Below are 15,679 nucleotides of genomic sequence, written 5' to 3' on the forward strand. Positions count from 1 at the left end.
AGCTCTTGGGTTTCAGCTTTGGTTTTGGCCCTGCCTTTGTGTGTAGGCTGCCCTCAAGCGTCTGTTCCCTGCCCAGACAGGAGGGGGTTAAAGCAGCGGCTGATTAGGGCTCTCTTGCTCACTCAGGCCGGGGAGAGGGAGGGGTACGGTAGTCATAATTGTAATGCGGGGCGAGCCTCTGGGGGCTGAGGCCAGTGTGACATGGCAACAGACTGAGGTGTGCCATGTGTTTTCCTGGGGAAGTTGTCCCTGGATCTTGGGACCCTGACAGTGGCATGCTGCATAGGCTCCTGGTCGGGGAAAGTGTGGATAGTGATCTGTGCTTGCACACAGGATTCTTGGTGGCAGCGACATCAGCGTTAGCATTTCATACCCATCTCTGTGGTCCTAGTTGATAGCCACGGCTCGCACTCATCTCTGGAGCTCGCTTAGGTGGTGCTCTGCCTTATATGGGCACACAGAGCAGGAATCCCCTCTCCTCGTGCACACCGAAACAATTGCCTCTTGCCTCTTCAGCAGATCCAGACTTTTTCCCTGACTCCTTCCCAGCTAGCTGTGGTGTACTAGCTCCCTTCAGGCTGTCCTCATGCAGCCAACCCCAGTCCTCTTCCTGGGGTCTGACCTCCAAAGCCTGAGCCTCGGCTCCCAGCCCCCACTCCTCCTGGCAGGTGAGCAGACAAGCGTCTCAGGTTGGTGAGTGTTGGTCGGCACCTATCCTCTGTGCGGGAAACTTGCCACTTTGCCCCCTGCACCCCTGTTGCTGCATTCTCTTCTGTGGCTCCAAATTTTCCCCTGCCCACTCCCCATCCCCGTCAGTGAAGGGGCTCCCTTGTGTGTGGAAACTTTTCCTCCTTCACAGCTCCTTCCCAGAGGTGCAGGTCCTGTCCCTATTCTTTTCTCTCTGTTTTTTCTTTTTTCTTTTGCCCTACCCAGGTACGTGGGGACTTTCTTGCCTTTTGGGAAGTCTGAGGTCTTTTGCCAGCGTTCAGTAGGTGTTCTGTAGAAGTTGTTCCACAAGTAGATGTATTTTTGATGTATCTGTAGGGAGGAAGGTGATCTCCACATCTTACTCCTCCACCATCTTGAAGGTCTCTATGCGTAATTTTTAAATGTGTTTCAGCTCTCTGGTGGTCTTTTTGTTCTGTTTACAAATCATTCCAAACCCACTGTCTTAAAAAACATACATTTTATTTATTATTTTTTAAAAATTTTATTATTTATTTTTGACTGTGTCATGTCTTTGTTGCTGTGCATGGGCTTTTCTCTAATTGCAGCGAGTGGGGGCTACTCTTCATTGCGGTGCACAGGCCTCTCATTTTGTTGGCTTCTCTTGTTGCAGAGCATGGGCTCTAGGTGTGCGGGCTTCAGTAGCTGCAACAAGAGGGTGCAGTAGTTGTGGCACATGGGCTCTAGAGTGCACAGGCTTCTGTAGTTGTGGTGTGTGGGCTCAGTAGTTGTGGCTCACAGGTTCTAGAGCACAGGCTCAGTAGTTGTGGCATATGGGCTTAGTTGCTCCATGGCATGTGGGATCTTCCTGCACCAGGGATCAAACCTGTGTCCCCTGCATTGGCAGGCAGATTCTTAACCACTGCACCACCAGGGAAGTCCCCATACATTTTATTATATTTCATGATTCCATGGATTGTCCATGGTTAAGCAGGTCAGTTATTCTACTGGCCTTGCTGGGACTCTGTAGATAAAAATGTCCACAACAATATTCCCTGTTCTACATGCTATTCCAGAATCTTGCCACACTCTGATCAAATGGTGGAGACTGTGTCTCCTCCCTTAAGTTAGGTAGGCCATTGTGAATTGCTCAACTAACAGAACAGAGTACAGCAGAAGAGATGCTATGTAACTTCAAGGCTAGTTCGTGAAAGGCAGTACAGTTTCCCATGGCTCTCTCTTGGGACACTCATACTTGGAATCCAGTCGCCATGCCCTGAAGAAGCCAGGTTATATGGAGTCTCAGTTCTGGCTGAGATTCCAGCTGATAAGCAGCACCAACCTGCCAGCCATACAATTTAGCCAGGTTGGATGTGAATCCTTTAGCCCGCAGTCAAATTTACTCCAGCTGACACCATGTGCAGCATCATGTGGCGATGCCAAGCTCTGTCCAAATTGAAGATGTATGAGTAAAGTAAATGTTATTGTTTTGAGCCACTCCAAAAGTTTTGGGGTGGTCTGTTATGCAGTCGTAGGATAACTGGAACAAGCCCTCTCATGCAGCTGCAGTCCATTGGTGGTGTGGAGTAGGATGTACAGTGCCTTGTACTCCTCAAGGTGGCCTCTCACTCCAAAATGGGAGCTTACACTCCTTTCATGGAAGCTCAGAGCTCCAAAAGGGAGAAAGTGGAAACTTCCAGGCCTTCTTCATGCCCGAGCTTGGAAGTCTCAGAATGTCACTTCATCCACATTTGATTGGACAAAGCAGTCACAGGCTCAGCCCCAATTTCAGGGGAGGAGACATAAGCCCCAGTTGCTGATGGGAGGAAGGAGGAACGGCATGTGCATACAGGTGGGGAGAGAATTGATGTTGGCCATCTTTGGAAAGCAGATACCACACTGTCCCTCATTAGAATATTAGGTCCACACGGGCCCCAGCCTTGCTTCTCTTGTTCACCACAGGATACCCAGCAGCTATTGCTGTATTTGGCATGTGCTACGTGTGAAAATATTTATTGCAAAAGTAAATGGGTATATAGTGCAAAGGGAAAGTGTGTGACTTTTGTATGAGACCATTTCCTTTGACCAGAGCACTTCCTTCTCTTTCCCTTTCTGACTAACTCTCACTCGTCCTCAAATACTGTATTCTAACACATATATATGGAATCTAAAAAAAAAAAAAAAAAAGTTCTGAAGAACCTAGGGGCAGGACAGGAATAAAGAAGCAGACGTAGAGAATGGACTTGAGGACACGGGGAAGGGGAAGGGTAAGCTGGGATGAAGTGAGAGAATGGCATGGACATATATACACTACCAAATGTAAAATAGATAGCTAGTGGGAAGCAGCCACATAGCACAGGGAGATCAGCCCGGTGCTTTGTGACCACCTAGAGGGGTAGGATAGGGAGGGTGGGAGGGAGAGGCAAGGGGGGGGGGATATGGGGATATATGTATACGTATAGCTGATTCACTTTGTTATACAGCAGAAACTAACACAACATTGTAAAGTAATTATACTCCAATAAAGATGTTAAAAAAAAAAACAACAAAACTCAGTTTAAGTTCTGTTTCCTTCATGGCCCCAGGCAGGGCCAGTTACTCTCTCCTCCTGGCTCCCTTGGTCCACTGCTCACGTCTCATTGTTGTGTTGGGCATTTCTTGGTTTCATTTTGGGAGGATCTCAAAGGGCAAAATCATATCTTAGTCCTATCTTTGAATGACTTCCAATGTCTGTCATGTATGCTCAGAAATAGAGCCATGGCTTAGAACAGACAAACACTCAAAAATGGAATCAATTACTTCTAATTCCGGGCTCCATCGCTCAACAGAGAAATGAAAAATTTGAAGTACATTTTAAGGAGAGGTTATGACTAAAGACCTTGGAGCGGGGGTGGGGCAGGCAAAGACAGAGATCAAGAAAAGACAGAGTCAAGAAAAAGGAAGTTATTTCCAAAGAAAAACATGGAGATTAGTGAAATGTTAAAAATAGAGCCAGTCGGCGCAGAGGGCCGAATCCGTAAGGCCCGTTGAACGTTTGCGTTGGAGGCGGCTTCTTCCGTCTGGGCCGAGGAACAGCTTCGTCAGTTGAAGGACACCTGCAGCGAGGTCTGTGCGTTTCGGAAGATTGAAATCATGGCAGGTCCAGAAACTGATGCCCAGTACCAATTCACTGGTATCAAAATATATTTCAACTCTTACACTCTCACAGGGAGAATGAATTGTGTACTGGCCACATACGGAAGTATTGCTTTGATAGTTATATACTTTAAGTTAAGGTCTAAAAAAACTCCAGCTGTGAAAGCAACATAAACGGATTCTCAACTGTACCTCATCTGTTAAGTTCCCATGCTTGAAGAAGCTAATGCCAGCTCATCATGTGATACTCAATTTGTACAATAAATTATGATCCTGGAAAAAAAAATATATGAACTTGCAACAATAGGAATGTCTAACCTTTTAGACTTCATCTGTAAAATGGGGATAAAATAGTTCTTATAAAAATTTAAGGTTGATTGAAAAGTAAATGAAATAAAATACGCATAGTGCTTGGACCAATGCCTGGAGCATAGTAAATGTTCAATAAATGCTAACTATAATAATGAAAACTCCAAAAATATTTGCCATTTATTGACTGACCACGTTGTGCCAGGAACTGGTCTCAGAGATAATATGGATGCCAAACAATGGTTGTTTGTTTACTAGAGTAATTCTACATGATGCAAGAAAAGAAAGGTAGCCTTTCCGGAAACATTAAAAAGGTTGTGGCACTTCAAGGAGCCCTCTCCTGTCATTTTTCAGCAGCACTTTCAGTGTCTAGAATCTTTTCCAGTGCAGGAGGGAAGGGCAGGTGAGTGTGAGATTGGCACTTTTTGCAACGTGGTGAACAGGTGGAAAAACCTGGTACTTGCTTGTCTGTCACTTAGAACAGAAAAATACACGTCTGAAATCTCCGGGTCTAAGATTTCTAGTTCTTGGGAATTTGAAGCTTGTTTTATGTAGCAATTCCTTTCTATCCCCAGTTATACTTTTTTCTTTCTTTTTTTTGGCCGTGCTGTGCAGCTTGTGGGATCTTAGTTCCCTGACCAGGGACTGAACCCGCACCCTCGGCAGTGAAAGCACAGAGTCCTAACCACTGGGCCACCAGAAACTTCTATCCAGTTATAGAACAAAAAATAAGGCTGCTATATTAAAGCTAGTCTTCCTATGAGAGTTATTCTGAATAGAGAAATGGCACAGATCTCACCCACCTGATGAAGGACCCAGTGGATGTGTCACCCAGCCCCTCATGCATACTCAGCAACACACTCAAGGTTTCTTGGAGAATCCATTGTCAACTGAAAATGCTATGTCTGAAAACTTACATGGCCTGTTCAAGGGCAGATGGCCCAGACAGACCTCTTTGCCAGCTGCCAGCTAATTAATTTGCCTCCAAAATGCAAAATAAGGCCTACTGTTCTTATTGTTTTTTCCTCTTCTCTCTCACCACTGTTTTTTTTTTTTTTTTTTAATAAATCCTGCTTTTACCTTTGTTCACTGACAACAGTCCAATGGCCATCTCCTTTACATACAAGTGAGTTGTTTGGCATGCAGATAATTAACTATGTGTCTCTGAGTCATTCTTTGACATATGACATTATGGAGATTTACTGTCATCTTATATTCAGTCCCTTACAATATTAGAAAATGTTCTGTTTTGATATTTTTCAATGTAAATGCTACTTTTGGAGCCTGATTTTATAATACAGAAATGAGGGCAGATGCCTTGTTGAAATAGGATGTGTCATTATATAAGTGGCTCTTGGGCACTGATTGATCTGGATGCCACAGATTTTGAAAATACCTGGAGATGTGTTGGTTGAAGATACAATTAAGTATTTTAACCAGAATTTTCCAGTTAATGTCAATATAGAAGTGAAAGAAGCTTAATTATTTTCTGAGATTTCTAGGGCAGTGATTCTCAACCAGGGGACGGTTTTGCTCTCCAAGGGACACTTGGCACTGTCTAGAGACATTTTTCGTTGTCACAACTGGGGCAGTGTTGGGGGAGGGAGCAGAATGCTACAGGTGTTTGGTGGGTAGGATGCTGCTATACATCCTACAGTGCACAGCTCCTCATAACTACAACTTATCTGGCCCTCAATGTCAATAGGGCCAAAGTTGAAAACCCTGCTCTAGGGCTATGAGTCCCATTGACCATCACCCTAGATAGCAGTCATTGGGTTAAAAGTTCCTTTTTTCTCCCTCCCCTATCTCTACCTTTGCTGTTTTGTAGTCTAAGCCAATGTCAAACACAAGGCCTGGCATATACTGGACACTCAAACATTTCTCCTTGTGTTCTGTGACTTTGGTGAACATTTGCTAGATGAGTAAAGGGTCTAACGTTACCAGCTAATTGCAGTTTTGTGCTCCTCAAACATTGTGAGCTTTCTGTTTTCTTGCCTTAGACAGCTTTCGTCTGTGTTCACTGGGACTCAGACTTGCAGTTACCCAAGAGATACATTCTGCAGGGTTTTGGAAAGATAGTAATGAAGCTATGGGTAGTAGGGTGGTAAGTAACTAACATTTCTTTTTTGTTTGATTTGTTTTGTTTTTAAACTTTTTATTTTATTTTGGAGTATAGTTGATTAACAATGTTGTGTTAGTTTCAGGTGTGCAGCAAAGTGATTCAGTTATACATATACATGTATCTATTCTTTTTCAAATTCTTTTCCCATTTAGGTTGTTACATAATTTTGAGTGGATTTCCCTGTGCTATACAGCAGGTCCTTGTTGGTTATCTATTTTATATATAGTAGTGTGTGTACGTTAATCCCAACCTTCTAATTTATCTCTTCCCCCCTTTCCTTTTGGGCAACCATAAGTTTGTTTTCTGCCTGTGAGTCTATTTCTAAGAGTTAACTTTTACTTTTTGATTTTTAAAAAGAAAAAAAAAATTTTTTATTAGAGTATAGTTGCTTTACAATGTTGTGTTAGTTTCTACTGTACAGCAAAGTGAATCAGCTATACGTGTAAACATATCCCCTATTTTTTGGATTTCCTTCCCATTTAGGTCACCACAGAGCATTGAGTAGAGTTCCCTGTGCTATACAGTAGGCTCTCATTAATTATCTATTTTATACATATTATCAACAGTGTATATATATATCAGTCCCAATCTCCCAATTCATCCCACCCTCCCTTCCCCCTTGGTATCCATACTTTTGTTCTCTAAGTCTGTGTCTCTATTTCTGCTCTGTAAATTGGGAGATTAGGTTTGACGTAAATACACTACCATGTGTAAAATAGATAGCTAGTGGGAACCTGCTGTATAGCACTGGGAGCTCAGCTTGGTGCTCTGTGATGACCTAGATGGGTGGGATGGGGGGGGGGAGGTCCAAGAGGGAGGGGATATATGTCTACATATAGCTGATTCACTTCACTGTACAGCAGAAACTAACACAACATTGAAAGCAATTATAGTCCAATAAAAAAATAAGATTGTCTATACCAATTTCTTCAGATTCCATATATATGCATTAATATAGATATTTGTTTTTCTCCTTCTGACTTACTTCACTCTGTATGACAGTCTCTAGGTCCATACATGTTTCTACAAATGACCCAATTTCATTCCTTTTTATGGCTGAGTAATATTCCATTGTATATATGTACCACATCTTCTTCATCCATTCCTCTGTTGATGGACATTTAGGTTGTTTCCATGTCCTGGCTATTGTAAATAGTGCTGCAATGAACATTTGGGTGCATGTGTCTTTTTTTTTCCACATCTTTATTGGAGTATAATTGCTTTACAATGCTGTGTTAGTTTCTGCTGTACAGCAAAGTGAATCAGCTATATGTGTACATATATCCCCATATCCCCTCCCTCTCGAGCCTCCCTCCTACCCTCCGTATCCCACCCCTCTAGATTGTCACAAAGTATCGAGCTGATCTCCCTGTGCTATGCAGCAGCTTCCCATTAGCCACCCATTTTACATTTGGTAGTGTATATATGTCAGGACTACTCTCTCACTTTGTCCCAGCTTCCCCTTTCCCCACTGCGTCCTGAGGTCTGTTCTCTATGTCTGTGCCTTATTCTTGTCCTGCCACTAGGTTCATCAGGACTGTTTTTTTAGATTCCATATATGTTCGTTAGCATACAGTATTTGTTTTTCTCTTTCTGACTTACTTCACTCTGTATGACAGACTCTAGGTCCATCCACCTCACTACAAATAACTCAATTTCATTCCTTTTTATGGCTGGGTAATATTCCATTGTATATATGTGCCACATCTTTATCCATTCATCTGTTGGTGGACATTTAGGTTGTTTCCATGTTCTGGTTATTGTAAATAGTGCTGCAATGAACATTGTGGTACATGTATCTTTTTGAATTGTGGTTTTCTCAGGGTATATGTCCAGTAGTGGCATTGCTGGGTCATATGGTAGTTCTATTTTTAGTTTTTTAAGGAACCTCTAATTTACATTCCCATCAGCAGTGCAAGAAGGGTCCCTTTTCTCTATACTCTCTCCAGCACTTATTGTTTGTAGACTTTTTGATGATGGCCATTCTGACCAGTGTGAGGTGATATCTCATTGTAATTTTGATTTGCATTTCTGTAACAATTAGTGATGTTGAGCAACTTTTCATGTGTTTGTTGGCCATCTGTATGTCTTCTTTGGAGAAATGTCTATTTAGATCTTTCACCCTTATTTTGATTGGGTTGTTTCTTTGATATTGAGCTGCATGAGCTGTTTGTATATTTTGGAGATTAATCCCTTGTCAGTTGCTTTGTTTGCAAATATTTTCTCCCATTCTGAGGGTTGTCTTTTTGTCTTGTTTATGGCTTCCTTTGTTGTGCAAAAGCTTTTAAATTTCATTAGGTCCCATTTGTTTATTTTTGTTTTTATTCTCATTACTCTAGGAGGTGGGTTAAAAAAAGATCTTGCTGCGATTTATGTTAAAGAGTGTTCTGCCTATGTTTTCCTCTAAGAGTTTTATACTGTCTGGCCTTACATTTAGGTCTTTAATCCATTTTGAGTTTATTTTTGTATATGGTATTAGGGAGTGTTCTAATTTAATTATTTTACATGTAGCTGTCCAGTTTCCCCAGGACCACTTATTGAAGACTCTGTCTTTGCTCCATTGTATATTCTGGCCTCCTTAGTCACAGATTAGGAGACCATAGTTGTGTGGGTTTATCTCTGGATTTCCTATCCTGTTCCATTGATCTATATTTCTGTTTTTGTGTCAATACCATACTGTCTTGATTACTGTAACCTTGTAGTATAGTCTGAAGTCAGGGAGACTGGTTCCTCCAGCTCCGTTTTTTTTTTTTTTTTTTTTTTCCTCAAGATTGCCTTTGCTATTTGAGGTCTTTTGTGTTTCCATGCAAATTGTAAAAATTTTTGTTCTAGCTCTGTGAAAAATGCCATTTGTAATTTTGATAGGGATTACATTGAATCTGAAGTATGAATCTTTGGGTAGTATAATTATATTCACAACATTGATTCTTCCAGTCCAAGAACATGGTATATCTCTCCATCTGTTTGTGTCGTCTTTGATTTCTTTCATCATGTCTTATAGTTTTCTGCATATAGGTCTTTTTCCTCCTTAGGTAGGTTTATTCCTAGGTATTTTCTTCTTTTTGTTGCCATGGTAAATAGGAGTGTTTCCCTAATTTCTCTTTCTGATCTTTTGTTGTTAGTGTATAGGAACACGAGATTTCTGTGTATTAATTTTGTATCCTGCAATTTTACTAAATTCACTGATTAGCTCTAGTAGTTTTCTGGTGGCATATTTAGGATTTTCTATGTATAGTATCATGTCATCTGCAAACAGTGACAGTTTTACCTCTTCTTTGCCAGTTTGGATTCCTTTTATTTCTTTTTCTTCTCTGATTTCTGTGGCTAGGACTTCCAAAACTATGTTGAATAAGAGTGGCGAGAGTGGGCACCCTTGTCATTTTCCGGATTTTAGAGGAAATGCTTTCAGTTTTTCATCACTGAGAATGTTTGCTGTGGGTTTGTCACATATGGCCTTTATTATGTTGAGGTAGGTTCCCTCTATGCCCATTTTCTGGAGAGTTTTTTTCTTTTTTTATCATAACTCAGTGTTGAATGTTGTCAAAAGCTTTTTCTGCATCTATTGAGATGATCATATGGTTTTTATTCTTCAATTTGTTAATAGGGTGTATCACATTGATTGATTTGTGTATATTGAAGAATCCTTGTATCCCTGCGCTAAATCCCACTTGATTATGGTGTATGATCCTTTTAATGTGTTCTTGGATTTGGTTTGTAATATTTATTTTCAACATCTTTATTGGAGTATAATTGCTTTACAATGTTGTGTTAGTTTCTGCTGTATAACAAAGTGAATCAGCCACACACATACATATATCACCATATCTCCTCCTTCTTGCTTCTCCCTCCCTCCCACCCTCCCTATCCCACCCCTCTAGGTGGTCACAAAGCACTGAGCTGATCTCCCTGTGCTATGTGGCTGCTTCCCACTAGCTGTCTATTTTACATTTGGTAGTGTATATATGTCCATGCCACTCTCTCACTTCCTTCCAGTTTACCCTTCCCCCTCCCCGTGTCCTCTAGTCCATTCTCTACATCTGTGTCTTTATTCCTGTCCTGCCCCTAGGTTCTTCAGAACCTTTTTTTTTTTTTTTTTTTAGATTCCATATATATGTGTTAGGTTTGCTAGTATTTTAATGATGATTTTTGCATCTATGTTCATCAGTGATAGTGGCCTGTAATTTTCTTTTTTTGTGATATCTTTATCTGGTTTTGGTATCAGGGTCATGGTGGCCTTGAAAAATGAGTTTGGGAGTGTTCCTCCCTCTGCAATTTTTTTCGAAGAGTTTGAGAATGATAGGTGTTAACTCTTCTCTAAATGTTTGATAGAATTTCCCTGTGAAGCCATCTGCCCCTGGACTTTTGTTTGTTGGAAGATTTTAAATCATAGTTTCAGTTTCATTACTTGTGATTGGTCTGTCCATATTTTCTATTTCTTCCTGGTTCAGTATTTGAAGGTTGTACCTTTCTAAGCATTTGTCCATTTCCTCCAGGTTGTCCATTTTATTGGCATATAATTGCTTATAGTAGTCTCTTATAATCCTTTGTATTTCTGTGGTCAGTTGTAATTTCTCCTTTTTCATTTCTAATTTCATTGAATTGAATCCTCTCCCTTTTTTTCTTGATGAGTCTGGCTAAAGGTTTATTAATTTTGCTTATCTTCTCAAAGAACCAACTTTTAGTTTTATTGATCTTTGCTATTTTCTTCATTTCTATTTCATTTATTTCTGCTCTGATCTTTATGATTTCTTTCCTTCTACCTACTTTGGGTTTTCTTTGTTCTTCTTTTTCTAGTTGCTTTAGGCATAAGGTTAGATTGTTTATTTGAGATTTTTCTTATTTTTTGAGGTGAGATTGAATTGCTATAAACTTCCTTCTTAGAACTGCTTTTGCTGCATCCCATAGGTTTTAGGTCGTTGTGTTTTTATTGTCATTTGTTTCTAGGTATTTTTTGATTTCCTCTTTGATTTCTTCAGTGATCTCTTGGTTATTTAGCAGTGCGCTGTTTAGCCTCCATGTGTTTGTGTTTTTTCCAGTTTTTTCCCCTGTAATTGATTTCTAATCTCATAGCATTGTGGTTGGAAAAAATGCTTGATATGATTTCAATTCCCTTAAATTTACTGAGGCTTGATTTGTGAACCAAGGTAGATCTATAGTAGAGAATGTTCTGCGTGCAGTTGAGAAGAAAGTGTATTCTGCTGCTTTCAGATGGAATGCTCTATAAATATCAATTAAGCCTGTCAGGTCTAATGTGTCATTTAAGGCTTATGTTTCCTTATTAATTTTTTGTCTGGATGATCTATCCATTGGTGTAAGTGGGCTGTTAAAGTCCCCCACAATTATTGTGTTCCTCTCAATTTCCCCTTTTATGGCTGTTAGCATTTGCCTTATGTATTGAGGTGCTCCTGTGTTGGGTGCATAAATATTTACAATTATTATATCTTCTTCCTGGAATGATCCCTTGATCATTATGTAGTGTCCTTCCTTGTCTCTTGTAACAGTCTTTATTTTAAGGTCTATTTTGTCTGATATGAGTATTGCTACTCCAGCTTTCTTTTGATTTCCATTTGCATGGCGTATGTTTTTCCATCCCCTCACTTTCAGTCTGCATGTGTCCCGAGGTGTCAAGTGGGTCTCTTTTAGACAACATATATACGGGTCTTGATTTTGTATCTATTCAGCCAGTCTGTGTCTTTTGGTTGGAGCATCTAATCCATTTACATTTAAGGTAATTATCAATATATTTGTTCCTATTCCCATTTTCTTAATTGTTTTGGGTTTGTTTTTGTAGGTCTTTTCCTTCTCTTGTGTTTCCTGCCTAGAGAAGTTCCTTTAGCATTTGTTGCAAAGCTGGTCTGGTGGTTCTGAATTCTCTTAGCTTTTGCTTTTCTGTAAAGCATTTGATTTCTCTGTTGAATCAGAATGACATCCTTGCTGGGTAGAGTAATCTTGGTTGTAGTTTTTTCCTTTCATCTCTTTATATATATTTTGCCACTCCCTTCTGGCCTGCAGAGTTTCTGCTGAAAGATCAGCTGATAACCTTATGGGGATTCCCTTGTATGTTATTTGTTGCTTTTCCCTTGCTGCTTTTAACATTTTTTCTTTATATTTACTTTTTGTTAGTTTGATTAATATGTGTCTTGGCGTGTTTCTCCTTGGGTTTATCCTGTATGGGACTGTCTGTGCTTCCTGGCATTGACTATTTCCTTTTCCATGTTAGGGAAGTTTTTGACTCTAATCTCTTCAAATATTTTATCAGGCCCTTTCTCTTCTTCTTCTTGGACCCCTACAATTCAAATGTTTGTGCGTTTAATTTTGTCCCAGAGGTCTCTGAGACTGTCCTCAGTTCTTCACTTTTCTTTATTCTTATTTATCACTTTTCTTTATTCTTCCTTCACTTTTCTTTATTCTGCTCCACAGCAGTTATTTCCACCATTCTATCTTCCAGCTCACTTATCTGTTCTTCTGCTTCAGTTATTCTGCTATTGATTCATCCTAGTGTATTTTTAATTTCGTTTATTATGCTGTTCGTCACTGTTTGTTCTTTAGTTCTTCTAGGTCCTTGTTAAACGTTTTTTGTATTTTCTCCATTCTAATTCCAAGATTTTGGATCATCTTTACTATCATTACTCTTATTTCTTTTTCAGGTATATTTCCTATTTACTCTTCATTTATTTGGTCTTGTGGGTTTTTACATTGCTCTTTCATCTGCAACATATTTCTCTTTCTTCTCATTTTATCTAACTTACTGTGTTTGAGGTCTCCTTTCTACAGGCTTCAGGGTTGTAGTTCCTCCTGCTTCTGTTGTCTGCCCCCAGTGGGTGAGGTTGGTCCAGGTTCTTGTGTAGGCTTCCTGGTGAGAGGGACTAGTGCCTGTTTTCTGGTTGGTGGAGCTGGATCTTTTCCCTCTAATTGACAGGGCTTCATCAGATGGTGTGTTTTGGGGTGTCTGTGGGCTTATATGACATTAGGCAGCCTTTCTGCTGATGGCTGGGTTTGTGTTCCTGTCTTGCTTGTTGTTTGGTGTGGGGCCTTCAGCACTGGAGCCTGCAGGCTGTTGGGTGGAGCCAGGTCTTGGAGTTGAGATGGAGACCTCTGGGAGAGCTCTCACTGATTAATATTCCCAGGGCCAGGAATTCTCTGGCATTCCAGTGTCCTTGACTCAATGCTCCCACCACAGAGACTCAGGCCTGACCTCTGGCCTGGGAACCAAGACCCTGCAAGCCACACGGCTCACCAAAAAAAGGGGGGGGGGGGGAAGAAAAGAAAAAGAAAGAAAAAAAAAGGCAGAACGAAAACAATTGAAAACAAACCAAGAAACAAAACCGAAGCCAAATAGCAAAGATAAAAACAGGCAAACAGCAATAATAACAATGAAAAACAAATGAACAGACAAACAAAACCCCAGACCAATGAATGGTAAAAGCAAAACCAAACAAAAACCAAACAAACAAAAAAATACAAACACACACACATACAAAATAAGAAACAAAAACAAAAACAGAGAAAACAAAAAACAAGAGAACAACCAAACAGAAGAATCCCCAAATGAAATCAAACAATTAAAAGCAAAACTAAAAAAAACAAAAAAATAAAAAACAAAAAAAAACCAGAGTGCAAACTGAAGGAAAAAGCAAAGCAAATGATACAAACACACAAAAACGAAGAAAAAAAATTTAAAAATATAAGAACAAATACAACAAAGGAAAAAAAAGAAGAAAACAAAATAGAACAAAGGAAAAAAAAAAGGAAAAAACACAGAACAACAAAAAAGTAACATGGAAATAGAAATATAAAACAATAAAAAATACATAAAAAATTTAAAAAAACTAAAAAAACCCAAATAATAATTAAAAAACAACAGAAAAAACAGGACATAAAAAAATAGTAATAATTATATTTTCCTGGGGTCTCAGCTGTCAGTGTCCTTGTCCCCACCATGACTCACAGCCAACTGCCACCTTCCCAACCTCTAGGTAGGTTTCTGGTCCCTCTATGGGCACTGTGGGGGCAACTCACAATCTCACCTGGCCCAACTTCCACGTGTACTAGTCCCTGAAGTCCACAGCTTGTAGAGCTGGACTGGTTTCAGTTTGGGAACACTCGTTGTCCATTCAGATATTCCATAGATGCAGGGTTTACCAAGCCAATCAGGGGGATTAAATCTGTGGTTTGTGCAGCTGCACGGAAAGATTTTTTTTCCTCTTCCTTAGTCACCCCGCCCCTGTGGCTCAGCTGTGGTTTTAGCCCCACCTCTGTGTGTGGGCCACCCATAGGAGTCTGCTCCCGAGGCTACCCTGAAGCACTTGGGTCTGCCCCGGTGAGGACAGGGCATGGAGGTGGCACAACTGCCTGGGTCATGGGGCCCCCGGTGGTGACAGGTGTGCAGGAAAACCGGCAGCCATTGCTGCGAGAGATACGGCCCTAGTGGGAGCCTTTCTTAGCCACTGGCAGCAGGCAGGAGAAGGCCAGCCCTGGTGGGGGTTTTTCCTAGTGCCTGGTGGCAGGCACAAGAAGGTCACCCTGGTGGGGGCTTTTCTTAGTGCCTGGAGGTAGGTTCGAGAAGGCCAACCCTGGTGAGGGCTTTGCCTAGTGCCTGGCAGGGCAGGGGGCTGACACATGGGGAGAGAGAGGCTGCAGTGGTGGCTCCACCCCCTGAGTGTCACTCAACAGTGGTGCTTATGCTTCCTCCATAAGCATTCCAGGTTGCAAATTTCCTCCCTCCTGTCCCCTCAGGCTGTCTCCTCACTGCCAACAGCAGTCCTCTCCCTTGGTTTGCTCTCCAATACCCACGTTCCAGCTCTCAGCCCCTGTGTGCACCAATGGACACACATCCCAGTCTGGGGCACGCTGGAATGTGGCATGGACAGTCTGTGTAGGTCTCTCTCTGTCTTGTCTGGCACAGACTGGCCGTTTCACCCTCCTCTGACAGTGTCAGATGCTCCCCTTCTCTCCCAACTGATTTCCCCGTCAGTGAGAACCTCTCCTTTGCTTCAGCTCCCCCTGCCCCAGGGGTGAGATCCCATCCCACTTCCTCTCCTCTTCTTCTTCCCTTCTTTCTTTTGCCTCACCCCTTTATGTGGGGATCTTTTTTGTCCTTTCTGGTGTCCAAGGTCTTCTGCTAGTGTTCAGCTGGTGTTCTGTGAGAATTGTCCTATCCATAGATGTGTTTTTTAAATTTTATTTTATTTATTTGTTATTTTTATTTATTTTTTTTGGCTGTGTCAGGTCTTCATTGTGGAGAGCAAGCTTCTCTCTAGTTTCAGGGTGCGGGCTTCTCGCTAGTTGTGGCATGCGAGTTTTCTCTCTCTAGTTGTGGTGTATGGGCTCCAGAGAGTGTGGGCTGTGTAGTTTGTGGCCCGCAGGCTGTCTCATTGAGGCACCTGAGCTCATTTGTTGTGGCGCATGGACTTCGTTGCCTTGCGGCATGTGGGGTCTTAGTTCCCC

General features: G+C 41.3%; 1 pseudogene; it reads left to right on the plus strand.

The window, feature by feature from the left end:
* Positions 1–3,738: 3,738 nt before the first annotated feature.
* LOC137750023 (ATP synthase membrane subunit K, mitochondrial pseudogene) lies at positions 3,739–4,072 on the plus strand (annotated as a pseudogene).
* The last annotated feature ends 11,607 nt before the right edge of the window (positions 4,073–15,679 follow it).

The sequence above is a fragment of the Eschrichtius robustus genome, chromosome 16 (assembly GCF_028021215.1).
Source record: "Eschrichtius robustus isolate mEscRob2 chromosome 16, mEscRob2.pri, whole genome shotgun sequence".
Classification (NCBI taxonomy): Eukaryota; Metazoa; Chordata; class Mammalia; order Artiodactyla; family Eschrichtiidae; genus Eschrichtius; species Eschrichtius robustus.